This window comes from Apium graveolens, chromosome 1 (genome assembly GCF_009905375.1).
Source record: "Apium graveolens cultivar Ventura chromosome 1, ASM990537v1, whole genome shotgun sequence".
Classification (NCBI taxonomy): Eukaryota; Viridiplantae; Streptophyta; class Magnoliopsida; order Apiales; family Apiaceae; genus Apium; species Apium graveolens.
Window position 1 is genome coordinate 198209661 of NC_133647.1, and position 14140 is coordinate 198223800.

Genomic DNA, 14140 nt, shown 5'->3' on the forward strand with positions numbered 1-14140 from the left:
ATTATTTAGTAGAGCATTGCAGTCAATAAAAGTTAGTTCAGTTTCTGCATATCTGTTTCCTCAGGTTTAACGCAATACACATACAGTTATATATATATATATATATATATATATATATATATATCTCAAGTTGCAGGTTGTTCTTCAGCGGTGAGGATTCGGGATTGATTGAGGCCATTGAAATCGATTTATGTATAGCCTTAATTGGTTAAAGATATGAATGTATATATGTTATCTGATGAGTTGATGAGGTTGAGAAGATTTGTGAATAACTTGGAGCTATTGGGATCACTATTTATAGGAGTTCTCCAGGGTGTTAAAAATCCCAGAAAATAGACAGACAGCTCAAGTACTTTGACTGTTGTTCATGTTAAATAGTTTAAACAAGAACACGAGTCAATTTTATGAGTCCGATAATCTGATGCATGGTTAAATCGCACTTGAGTAAAATATTAGTATTCGCTTGCGGCAGCTGCACGTACTGTTTTATTCAAGTGTTTCCTTCATTTCTTTGTAATGTCGTGTAATCAAACCCTAAAAATAAATATCACGTTTCATATGGTTTGGAAACCTAAAAATAAATTTCTTATGAATAAGTACCGTATAGATAATTATAATTTATCTCCAAGTTAGTGAAAATTTTAATAAAATAAATTTAAAAATATATATTAAATGCAATTATCTTAATTTATGAATGTTAAATTAAATAAATATTTAAAAATATATTTATTTAAAATTAAAATTATAAAAAAGTGAAAATATCAAATAAGTTAAAAAAAATGTTGTTATCAACTTTTTATCTTATTATAAGATATAAACTATACTGGGTTAACTGACGCTCTTAAATAAGTTTTTATAAACATATAAGAGATTAGTAACTTATAAGCGGCAGGAAAGTTTTATATATTAATAGCCATTTATTAATAAAAATACTCATAACACCACATTATTTTGTTAAAAAAATTCATAGCCAATTTGATACATTTATCATTATTACTTATAATACATTACCCTCGATGCCTCCCAATCTAATAATTAAGATACCATAAAACATTTATTTAAATAGCTAAATCAAAATTAACACATTGGCACAACACATGCAATAATATAATTAATTAAATTCCAAAATTTTGATTCACTACAAGAAATTTGCCCATTTGCGACGGAATTTTTATACTACAATTCATCGCAATTGGCCCAATTGCGACGGAAAATATTCGACATTTTTGCTCAAGTCTTAAGTTCAGATTTTCGTCACAAATAACAATTTCGTCATAAGTATCAATTATATCGCAAGTTCCAATTTTATCACAAGTACATATTTCGTCATAAGTAATCATTTCGTCACAAAGTTAAGAAAAACGTCGCAAGTAAAGGAAGTGGAGCCCACCTTGGATAAAATAAAACATAAATTAACGACGCAACTATACGTCGTAAATTAGTAACTTCTGACAAATAAGAATGTCGTATATTAGGAGTTGGGGCCAACTTACGACGAATTATGTGATGAACAACCGTCTTAAGTTTATAATTACAGAGTAGCCAAATTCTAATTTTTCAGTATCCAGCCATTTTCGGCTTCCAATTTAAATTCTAAACCTGTCAAAGTCTAATGCAATCACAAACTCTAAACCTGCCAAAGTCTAATTTCATTTCCGGCAAGAAGTAGTAAAGCAGCCATATCAAAAAATGTACAAGAACTACAAACATTGGACAAACAGTAAATGATAAAAGCCAGAGACAGATCTCATATGATCTGGAGAGAAAACCTATATAAAAATTAATCTACCGACATGTCTACTTCTGAATAAGCGATCTCAAGATGGGCTTGCTCGGCTTCCTGAACTTCTTTCTTAGTCTTCCTGCCTTTCTTACACTTGTAGTACACGCTCATGAAGGTTCCGACGGCTCCATACTTCCTCCTACACTGCTCATTAAGCCCAGAATCTAACATCTTCCAGAAACTCTTCTCATTAAGCTCTAACACGGCATACTGTGGCTGTAATGTACATAAAATTTTATATATTTTGAATAATATTAATAATTTAATAATAATAATAATTAAATAATAATAATAATAATAATAACAAAATAGAAGTAGATTAGAATAAGAATTAGTGATTAAGTATATTGATCATTTAGAAAAGGAAAAGGATTGATAATAGAAATTTTATTTATTAAAATTCTATTAGTTGTAGGACATTAGTGCACCCCTGTATATAAACATAGATGGAGTTGTTATAATAAAACCCTAAAATTGCATGTGGATAATGAAAACATAGGCGCCGAGTTGGTTCGTGGTTCACTCTGTTTCTTTTTCATATCAACGACGAGAACAGGTACTACTATTACTACTAATATAGTATTGTGTAATTAATTAAATAATATAATGCTAGTTGTGCAGATTCTTTATTACGATTATAGCATTAATTGAAATCTTCATTAGCATGACATGTGATTTTCATAACTGGTACATGATGTATTACAAGTTGTAATATTAGAGTATTAAAAATTGAAAAGCCTTAGCATTAATGTAAGTTATGATGATACTATTTTATTAACTTAAAAGGGTGTTGCGTGTGTGTTTATGCCTTGAAATCAGGACATTAGTTTTGTAAGGTTGGAGTCAAAATCATGTTTTAAGTGTTAAAAATATATTCTATTTGATGGTAATAAATCCAACGAATTTGCAGCACAGTGACATGAATTGGCTTAGCATTCAGATTGGCGAGTTGATTAAATAATAATATAAAGGTTATGTTTCATAATCCATGAGTGAAGTCATAGTTGTACATGTGTTTAGCCTTTCTAGAGAGAGTATTATTTATACTTTATTAGAAAACAACGAGGAGGTATTTTAATTACATCAGTTTAGTTATAAAATAAAATCTTATAATTAAATAAGGGAGTTATAAAATTTTGTTAGTGCTGTAATTTATATTGTCAATATGTTATATAGTGTAGTCCTATAATATAATTATAATTGTGATAATTTTAACTTATAACTTTTAAAATAGATTGGGGCAATAATTTAGCGGTGTCGTTTGCAGATTTCATTAGTACTAGAGTTTGCAATATTCGAGGTACGGATTCTATCCCCCTTTTATTCAGCGCTACTCATCTTAGAATTGAATATCTCTGATTCACTCAATTCCATATTTTATTTGCTCCGTTAATATTATCTGATCATTTTGACTTTCGAAAATTATTTTAAAATTTGATTTGGAAAATTTTAGATATCTGTTTATGCGATTTTCAAAAATTATTTATGACACCCTTTGTTTTGGAAATCTAAATTACTTATATCAGGTGATTTTAAATTTTGCGAGAATATTTATTTTGAACCCTTAGCGTGATATAGGGTATACCGAGTTAACCAGCTGTAGGGGTACTACAGCCATGTCATTGCGGCACCAGTGACATGACACTTCCGTGACAGTGTGATTGGTCATGGCGTATCCTTCTGTTAGCTCTCGGGAGGAGCTTTTGCGTATTTGATATTTGTTCAGGATATGTGGGTGCACCCAGAGTTTGATTTGTGATTTGATTTATGGTGACGTTGTATATGTCGTACACGTTATCCATTTTGTTGCACGCATTAGGTACCCTATGATGTGTATATTTGTATCTGTTCTGATCTCGGTATGAAATATCCTAGCCCCTCGTTGCTTCAGCCTTACTTATTTTTAAAGTTGTTGTTTTATTATAAATTGCTGATTATTTATTTCTGATCTTTTCTTTTATAAATTGTATTCCAAATCCGTACTGGGCGTTTGGCTCATGCCGTATTCTTTTTCTGACAGGTGCTTAGGGGGATCTGGGACTGTGTGAATGGAGAGCTCCCTTTATTTCGTTTTTAGGATTTCAGACTTCTATCATTATTGAGATATAATTACTTATTAAAGATTTCAGCGTTTATATATTTGGTTTAGACATTTTGGAGATTTAATATTATTTTGGAGATTTTAGACTGTTTAATTTTTTTTATTTAGAGATATATTAGTGCTCTATTCGCAGGTTTATGGATTATAAGTAATATTTCCCTTCTATTTTAAGAAGGGGGTGTTACAGAGATGGCATCAGAGCTTAGGTTCTTTCTTGTAGAAAACCTACTTAGGTTGACCTGTGAGTTTGGGTAGACGATAGGATGGGTGTTCCATTTAATTTTGTTTCATTCTGCTCCTTATCATTTAATTCTGCTTCATCATTCTAAAATCTGTTTATAACTGCTTCATCATATTTATTCTCGTAATCTTCATTTGTTCGCTATCTTATATTGTAGATGCCTCCTAGACGTGATCCTTTTCACATTGACCCCGCTCAGCTTATTGAGATGATAGGGCAAGCAGTGGCTCAGGCTGTATAGCAGGCTTTGGTAAACCAAGGAAATCAGAATGGCGAGGGAAATCAGAATGGAGAAGGAAATCAGAATGGAGAGGGAAATCAGAATGGACATGAAAATCATAATGGCAATGGGAACCAGAATCAGAATGGTCAGGGCCATCAGCTGGAGCCGTTTGTATGGTTGGAGAGGTTTGTGAAGCAGAAACCGGATTCTTTTAGTGCAGCACCGACTCCCATTGATGCTGAAAATTGGATTGTTCATCTCGAGAAGATTTTTGATGCACTGGGTTGTGATGAGATTCAGAAGGTCAGGTTAGCTGTGTATAAGTTGGAGGGCGATGCTCAAAGGTGGTGGAGAGGAGTGAAAGCTACTAAAGGGGAGCAGTATGCAGAGGCTTTGGAATGGCAGGGATTCAAGGAAGTATTCTATGAGCAGTACTTCTCTAATGCTGATAGGGAGGCTTATTTGAGGGAATTTCATTCTATTATGCAGCACCAGGATGAGAGCATTACTGATTATATGGCAAGGTTTATAAGATTGGCTGGATTTGCTGGGACAGTTGCAGGGACTGCTGCGCAGCAGGCTGATAAATTTAAATGGGGTTTGAAGTCTCATCTGAGGGGTTCCATAATTTCTTTTAAATTTGATAATGTGGCAGAGGCGGCTGATGCAGCAAAGGATGTTGAGAAGGAGCGCATAGATTTCAGGACTTCCAGGTCTAACAGTGGTAGTAAGAGGACTAGGGATGATCAGGGTTTTGCACAGGGTAGACAGTGGTATGGAGGTCAGAATGGTCAGCAGGGACAGTGGCGCAGACAGAATCAGAATAGGGGTGGTCAGTCATTCCATGGCCGGAATCAGTATGTTGGTCAGAATCAGAATCAGCAGTTTTAGCGATAGAAGCAGCCTAGACAGTGGCAGAATCGTCATCAGGGACAGAGCCGTTACTCAGTGTATGGGGGAAACCCCAATATGATTCCAGTGGCTCCTTGTGCTACATGTGGTGGACATCATCCAGATAGAGCTTGTTACAGACAGACTGGGGCTTGTTTCTTGTGTGGTAGCATGTCCCATAAGGCAAGGGATTGCACAGTGTCACGCAACCCTGGTGGAGGAGGAGCTGGCGGTGGTAGTGGCAGTGGAAGTCAGCAGAATTCTACATCCAGAGTGTTTGCATTGACTGCAAATCAAGCAGCAGCTAATTCAGGTACCGTTTCAGGAACACTTCTTATTGGTAGACGTGATGCTTATGTGTTATTTGATACTGGTTCGACCCATTCTGTTGTGTTTTTATCGTTTGTTCGTCATCTAGGCGTTGCACCTTCATTATTATATCCTCATATATCTATTTCTACCCCGATGGGGAATTCTGTTGTTATTTCTGATGTGTATCGAGAGTGTCTGATAGCTGTTGGAGATAGAAGTTGTAAGGTTAACTTGCTTCCCATGGAGATGCATGACTTTGACATTATTTTGGGCATGGATTGGTTGAGTGAACATCGTGCCACAATTGATTGTCAAGGAAAAAGGGTGATCTTTGGGGATGCAGATAAACCAGAATTTGTATACCAAGGGTCTCAGCTGAAGGGGGATGTTAAGTTAATTTCTGCTCTAAAGGCGAGTAAATTGCTGTCTAAGGGTTGTGATGGCTACCTTGCTTTCGTGAAGGATACATCGAAGGATGAACCTCGCATCGAGGATTATCCAGTTGTGAGGGAGTATGAAGATGTGTTCCCCGATGAGCTACCAGGTTTGCCACCACATAGAGAGGTGGAGTTTACTATTGAACTTGTTCCAGGTGCCGAGCCTATTTCTAAGGCGCCTTATCGAATGGCACCACTTGAGTTGCAAGAATTGAAGGAGCAGTTGCAAGAGTTGTTGGATAGAGGATTTATTAGGCCAAGTGTGTCTCCATGGGGCGCTCCTGTGTTGTTTGTGAAGAAGAAGGATGGTTCTATGAGATTGTGCATTGACTACAGGGAGTTGAATAAGGTGACTGTCAGAAACAGGTATCCTTTGCCACGCATTGATGACTTGTTTGATCAGTTACAAGGGGCGAAGTACTTTTCGAAGATAGATTTGAGATCTGGTTACCATCAGTTACGAGTTAGGGAGGAAGACATTCCGAAGACTGCATTTCGCACTCGTTATGGTCATTATGAGTTTCTCGTGATGTCCTTTGGGTTGACGAATGCACCAGCGGTATTTATGGATTTGATGAATCGGGTCTTTCATGATTATCTGGATAAATTCGTGGTGGTCTTCATCGATGATATCTTGGTATACTCTAGGAGCAGAGAGGAGCATGAGGAGCATTTACGTACTGTACTTGAAATTTTGAGGGAGAGGAAGTTGTTTGCAAAATTTTCCAAGTGTGAACTCTGGTTGGAGGAAGTGGCATTCTTGGGGCATATTGTATCTGGTAGGGGCATTGAGTTGGATCCTGCGAAAGTCGAGGCTATTACTAATTGGCCCAGACCTAGCAATGTGACGGAGGTAAGGAGTTTCTTGGGTTTGGCAGGCTACTACAGGCGTTTTGTGGAAGGTTTATCTTCCATAGCTTTACCATTGACTCAGCTAATGAGGAAGGGAATTAAATTCGAGTGGAATGATGATCGTGAGAAGAGCTTTCAAGAGTTAAAGAAGAGGTTGGTGTCAGCTCCAATACTTGTGTTGCCATCAGGGAGTGGAGGTTTTCAGGTGTATAGTGATGCTTCTAAGAGAGGATTAGGGTGTGTTCTTATGCAACATGGGAAAGTAATTTCTTACGCTTCTAGGCAGCTTAAACCATATGAGGTGAATTATCCTACCCATGACTTGGAGTTAGCAGCAGTGGTCTTTGCTTTGAAGATCTGGAGACACTATCTTTATGGAGAGACTTGTGACATCTTTACTGATCACAAGAGTCTCAAATACATCTTTACTCAGAAGGAGCTTAACATGAGGCAGCGGAGGTGGCTTGAACTTCTTAAGGATTATGATGCAAATATTCAGTACCATCCGGGGAAGGCGAATGTAGTGGCAGACGCTCTTAGTAGGAAGAACTAGGGAATGTTGCATCTCTCATTACTCAGCCGCACCTTATTTCAGATTTGGAGCGCTTGGGTGTTGAGTTGTATGTTAGAGGATCAAGTGGTAGCATTGCAAATTTGAAAGTGGAACCGAATCTTGTTTCAAGGGTTAAGGAAGCTCAGAAGAGTGATACAGGTTTGGAAGCTATTAGATCCGAGGTGGCAGGTGGAAAGCAAACACAATTTCATGTCGATGATGAGGGTGTGATGTGGTTGGGTAGTAAATTGTGCGTGCCCGCAGACCTGACGATTCGTGAGGAAATTTTGAAGGAGGCTCATAGTTCTTCATTTTCTATTCATCCAGGTTCCACCAAGATGTATGGAGATTTAAAGAAGCATTTCTGGTGGAGTGGAATGAAGGGAGATATAGCAGAATTTGTGGGAAAATGTCTTACATGTCAACAAGTGAAGATAGACCATCAGAGGCCTAGTGGATTGTTGCAACAGCTAGATATTCCAGTTTGGAAGTGGGAAAACATTACTATGGATTTTGTAACTCATTTGCCGAGGACTTTCAAGAAGAATGATGTTATATGGGTGGTGGTTGATAGACTCACTAAGTCCGCTCACTTCTTGCCTATTAAAGAGACTACTCCTGTTCATGAGTTGACAGAGATTTTTTAGCGAGATATTGTTAGACTTCATGGTGTGCCGGTGTCGATAGTTTCTGACAGGGATACGAGATTTACATCGCGTTTTTGGAAGGGATTCCAGCAGGCTTGGGGTACGAGGCTTAATTTTAGTACAGCTTATCATCCGCAGACCGATGGACAGTCAGAGAGGACGATTCAGATATTGGAGGATATGTTGAGGGCTTGCGCGTTAGAGTGGACGGGTGATTGGGATAAATACTTGTATCTTGTCGAGTTTGCGTACAATAATAGTTGGCACTCGAGTATTGGTATGCCACCATTTGAGGCTCTGTATGGTAGGAGATGTAGGGCACCATCTTGTTGGGATGAGGTTGGTGAGAGAGTCATTGAAGGGCCAGAGTTGGTTAGAATCACTAATGAGAAGGTAGAGAAAGTTAAAGAAAGTTTGAAGGAAGCTCGATCTCGTCAAAAGAGTTACGCGGACCAACATAGGAAGTTTGGGGGATTTGAGCCAGGTGATCATGTGTTCTTGAAGGTATCTCCTTGTAAGGGTGTTAAGCGTTTTGGTATGAAGGGAAAACTTAGTCCGAGATATGTTGGACCTTTTGATGTTATGGAGAAAGTGGGGGAAGTGTCTTATAGAGTTGCGTTGCCGCCACAACTATCTCATGTACATAATGTATTTCATGTGTCAGTTTTGAGGGGCTACAAATATCATCCATTACACGTGGTTCAATATCCATTACATAAGATTAGAGAGGATCTTTCTTGTGAAGAAGAGGCTGAGGCTATCTTAGCTCGAGAGGAGCGAGTTTTGAGGAGGAATACCATTCCATTTGTGAAAGTTTTGTGGAAAAATCATTCTGAGAGAGGCAACTTGGGATTTAGAGGAGTCTATTCGTGAGAAATATCCGTATTTATTCGATTAAGGTACGAGTATTTAGTTTTGTTTGATTCCGGGGACGGAATCCATTTTTAAGGGGGTATATCTGTAATGTACATAAAATTTTATATATTTTGAATAATATTAATAATTTAATAATAATAATAATTAAATAATAATAATAATAATAATAACAAAATAGAAGTAGATTAGAATAAGAATTAGTGATTAAATATATTGATCATTTAGAAAAGGAAAAGGATTGATAATAGAAATTTTATTTATTAAAATTCTATTAGTTGTAGGACATTAGTGCACCCCTGTATATAAACATAGATGGAGTTGTTATAATAAAACCCTAAAATTGCATGTGGAGAATGAAAACATAGGCGCCGAGTTGGTTCGTGGTTCACTCTGTTTCTTTTTCATATCAACGACGAGAACAGGTACTACTATTACTACTAATATAGTATTGTGTAATTAATTAAATAATATAATGCTAGTTGTGCAGATTCTTTATTACGATTATAGCATTAATTGAAATCTTCATTAGCATGACATGTGATTTTCATGACTGGTACATGATGTATTACAAGTTGTAATATTAGAGTATTAAAAATTGAAAAGCCTTAGCATTAATGTAAGTTATGATGATACTATTTTATTAACTTAAAAGGGTGTTGCGTGTGTGTTTATGCCTTGAAATCAGGACATTAGTTTTGTAAGGTTGGAGTCAAAATCATGTTTTAAGTGTTAAAAATATATTCTATTTGATGGTAATAAATCCAACGAATATGCAGCACAGTGACATGAATTGGCTTAGCATTCAGATTGGCGAGTTGATTAAATAATAATATAAAGGTTATGTTTCATAATCCAGGAGTGAAGTCATAGTTGTACATGTGTTTAGCCTTTCTAGAGAGAGTATTATTTATACTTTATTTGAAAACAACGAGGAGGTATTTTAATTACATCAGTTTAGTTATAAAATAAAATCTTATAATTAAATAAGGGAGTTATAAAATTTTGTTAGTGCTGTAATTTATATTGTCAATATGTTATATAGTGTAGTCCTATAATATAATTATAATTGTGATAATTTTAACTTATAACTTTTAAAATAGATTGGGGCAATAATTTAGCGGTGTCGTTTGCAGATTTCATTAGTACTAGAGTTTGCAATATTCGAGGTACAGATTCTATCCCCTTTTTATTCAGCGCTACTCATCTTAGAATTGAATATCTCTGATTCACTCAATTCCATATTTTATTTGCTCCGTTAATATTATCTGATCATTTTGACTTTCGAAAATTATTTTAAAATTTGATTTGGAAAATTTTAGATATCTGTTTATGCGATTTTCAAAAATTATTTATGACACCCTTTGTTTTGGAAATCTGAATTACTTATATCAGGTGATTTTAAATTTTGCGAGAATATTTATTTTGAACCCTTAGCGTGATATAGGGTATACCGAGTTAACCAGCTGTAGAAGTACTACAGCCATGTCATTGCGGCACCAGTGACATGACACTTCCGTGACAGTGTGATTGGTCACGGCGTATCCTTCTGTTAGCTCTCGGGAGGAGCTTTTGCGCATTTGATATTTGTTCAGGATACGTGGGTGCACCCAGAGTTTGATTTGTGATTTGATTTATGGTGACGTTGTATATGCCGTACACGTTATCCATTTTGTTGCACGCATTAGGTACCCTATGATGTGTGTATTTGTATCTGTTCTGATCTCGGTATGAAATATCCTAGCCCCTCGTTGCTTCAGCCTTACTTATTTTTAAAGTTGTTGTTTTATTATAAATTGCTGATTATTTATTTCTGATCTTTTGTTTTATAAATTGTATTCTGAATCCGTACTGGGCGTTTGGCTCATGCCGTATTCTTTTTCTGGCAGGTGCTTAGGGGGATCTGGGACTGTGTGAATGGAGAGCTCCCTTTATTTCGTTATTAGGATTTCAGACTTCTATCATTATTGAGATATAATTACTTATTAGAGATTTCAGCGTTTATATATTTGGTTTAGACATTTTGGAGATTTAATATTATTTTGGAGATTTTAGACTGTTTAATTTTTTTTTATTTAGAGATATATTAGTGCTCTATTCGCAGATTTATGGATTATAAGTAATATTTCCCTTTTATTTTAAGAAGGGGGTGTTACAGTGGCCGGAATCCATGATTTTCAATCAACTAGCTCACCAAGCGGTGCATACCCTCTGCACCATCGAACTCCTCGCCCCTTAAGACGGGTCCAGGAGCGTAGTAGACTCCAACATCTGTGTACATCTGAGCAGCTTGTATCCCCCTGTCTTTGATGTAGCTCAAATCCTGGTAAGCATCACATGCAGAGTTTATAAGAAAAAGAGGCATTTAAATATGTTACACGACGTACTGTGGATAGAAACACTGCAAAACAAAAAGAACAAACATATTAGGAATAAAAATTATACAAATGAATTTAAGTGATACTAATTCTATGTACAACCAGTGCTAGAGAGATTACATATAATTTAACAATTCTATCATCCAAATTTGCATAGTTGTATTCCTGCAATTAAAAAAATATGATCTGCATACTTACTACACATCGCACTTTATATTTGTCATCGACAAGGATATCTGCTGCGTGTTTTTATATTCCTAAAATCACAAAAACATGGTATTACAATATATACACTGAATTCATTAGAATTTATATTTGAATTGATTAGTAAGTGATACCTAAGAATACTGACAATTGATATAGTCTGGTCACTTTTCCGTCACAATATTTCGTCGTAAATTTAGATAAAATATTTTTTTTATTTAATTTTAAGTTAAAATTTTAATAAAAATATTTAACTTACGACGAAATAATCAAATCGTCGCAACTTTAAATGATTTTCATTTTTGTTTAATCGTGTCGTGCAGAATTTTATTAATAAAATACTAAACTTGCGACGGTTTTGAGTTTCGTCATAAATAATTACGACGTTTTACTTTGTTCCGTCGTAAGTTAGGCGCATATTTTTTTCCGTCACAAATGACCGTATTTCTTGTAGTGATTGTTACATCAATTTTTTTGATAAATGACCCCAGTTTCGGCCCCATCTTTTTCATCTTTATTTTTAGGAACAATTAATAGTAAATATGGGAGTTGTGAAAGTGTTTTTTGATAATTAATCACATAAGTACACGTTGAAAATCGAATTCATGACAGCCATAAGGTAAACACAACTTAAGTATGTCATCAATACTTTGTTGTCATGCTAAAATATTAAAGACGGTTGAATCATTAAAAATAACAAAACATTACCAAATTTTGGGAATTTGATCACATACACGAAGAAAACGCATGCAGGTCAGTAATTGGCTGCGTTAAATATTCGACGCCATGCATGTGAAACACTCTGATAACAACAATCATGCTTGTACCAATATATTAAATATATGTTATCATATAGTGTCCTTTAGAAACAAATCTGGTAAAACCTGAGGAATTATCAAGTGTTGTTACTTAAAAGTGTGCCAAGTATCTCGCGTTTGTGGAAACTTTAGGTATATTTTATATTTACTTTAATTGTTAGGAATTAGGAATTAGTAGTATTCAATATGGGTCGAGTTTAAGTCAAAATTGTTGTTTTCGAAATTCTTGAACGAGTATAAATAAACTATACCCCGATTTGATTAGAGAAATTAAATATTATTCAAATTAGTGTATTTAGAGGAGTTTTGAGATTTAGAAGAACTAATCAAAATCAGTTTAAAAACCTTTTATATATTATATATTATATATTTAAAATTATATATGGTAAAGTTTTACGTATTTTACCTTTTTATTGAAGTTGTCGGAGTATATTTAAATTTTGCAAATAATTTTGTAAAACATTTCTTGCAAAATATATATGTTTCGCAAATATCATCAACTTAATAAAATCGTGTAAATCTCATATATTTATAAGTATAATATGTATGTTCAGCAACTAAATTCATATGTTCTGTAACATTAATATTTATATTCTGCAAACTAAACATTTTTGTATAATAATATATTTTGCAATATTCAATTATAAGATGTATTTTATTTGCAAGATTTTCAATAAAAATAATAATGTTTATAGAACATCGTTCGAAAAATAATATTTTTTATTATAATATTTTAAGCTATATTTTATTTACAGAATATGTATGAACTTCAAAAGACAAAATAGTGGATTCCATAAAATTTAACTCGTTATTCCTACTTTCCCGTTCAATTCTATATAGTTTTCTTTTTGAGACGTCTCTCTCAATTGTATACGTTCCAGAAATAATGAAGTTTTATAATATAAAAAATAACTACACCCACTTACGACCACAAATTTTTTCTACTACATTCACTTTATATATTAAATAATAATCGGTCTCACCACTTTATTCACTTTTTTTTATTTATCTCTGTTAATTTACATTTTTTCTTAATCTCCCTCCCAAACCTCCCAGGTGTAGTGTACTAATAGACGGGAATATAATTCTTTATATTTATATACATGAGATTTAAAAAATTAGGATCCCAACGGAAGATTTGTTTGCTGTTAGGCCAACTCCAACAGTTGTGATCCAAAAATCCAAATTTGAATCATCAACCGATCCAAATACTGATCCAAATTTCTGACCAACTCCAATTGTGTGATCCAAATTACTTCTTACATATAATAATATATAAATATCATATTAAACAAATTTATCTTAAATTTATCATTTAATCATTATGAACAATTTATATAATATTTCATAAATCAATTAAATCAAAAAAAAATAATACACATAAAAATATTAAAATTGTGCACTTAATTCACGAAAAACCATTTATTACAATAATTAACATACAAAATATCATTGATACACACTAATTTTCCGAATTAGTATATTCTTCCCACAAATGCTCAATTAATGCATCTCTAAGTGCAATATGTGCTTCTTTATTTTTTATTTTTAAACTTTAATGAAATTACATTTTCCCATTATTTTAACTTTTATTTTAAAAATAAATTTTGTTAACTATTAATTATATTCAGTTATTAATTATATAATTAAATAATCAAACATCAATTTAAAATCTCATAAACTACAAATAACAAAACTATTATTTTAAATTAAATTAAGTAATCCAAATTTGGATCACTACACCAAATTTGGATCACTGGAATGAAATTTGGGATAATCTGCCCCAAATTTGAATTTTTGAATCACTGTTGGATTTGCCTTGAGGCC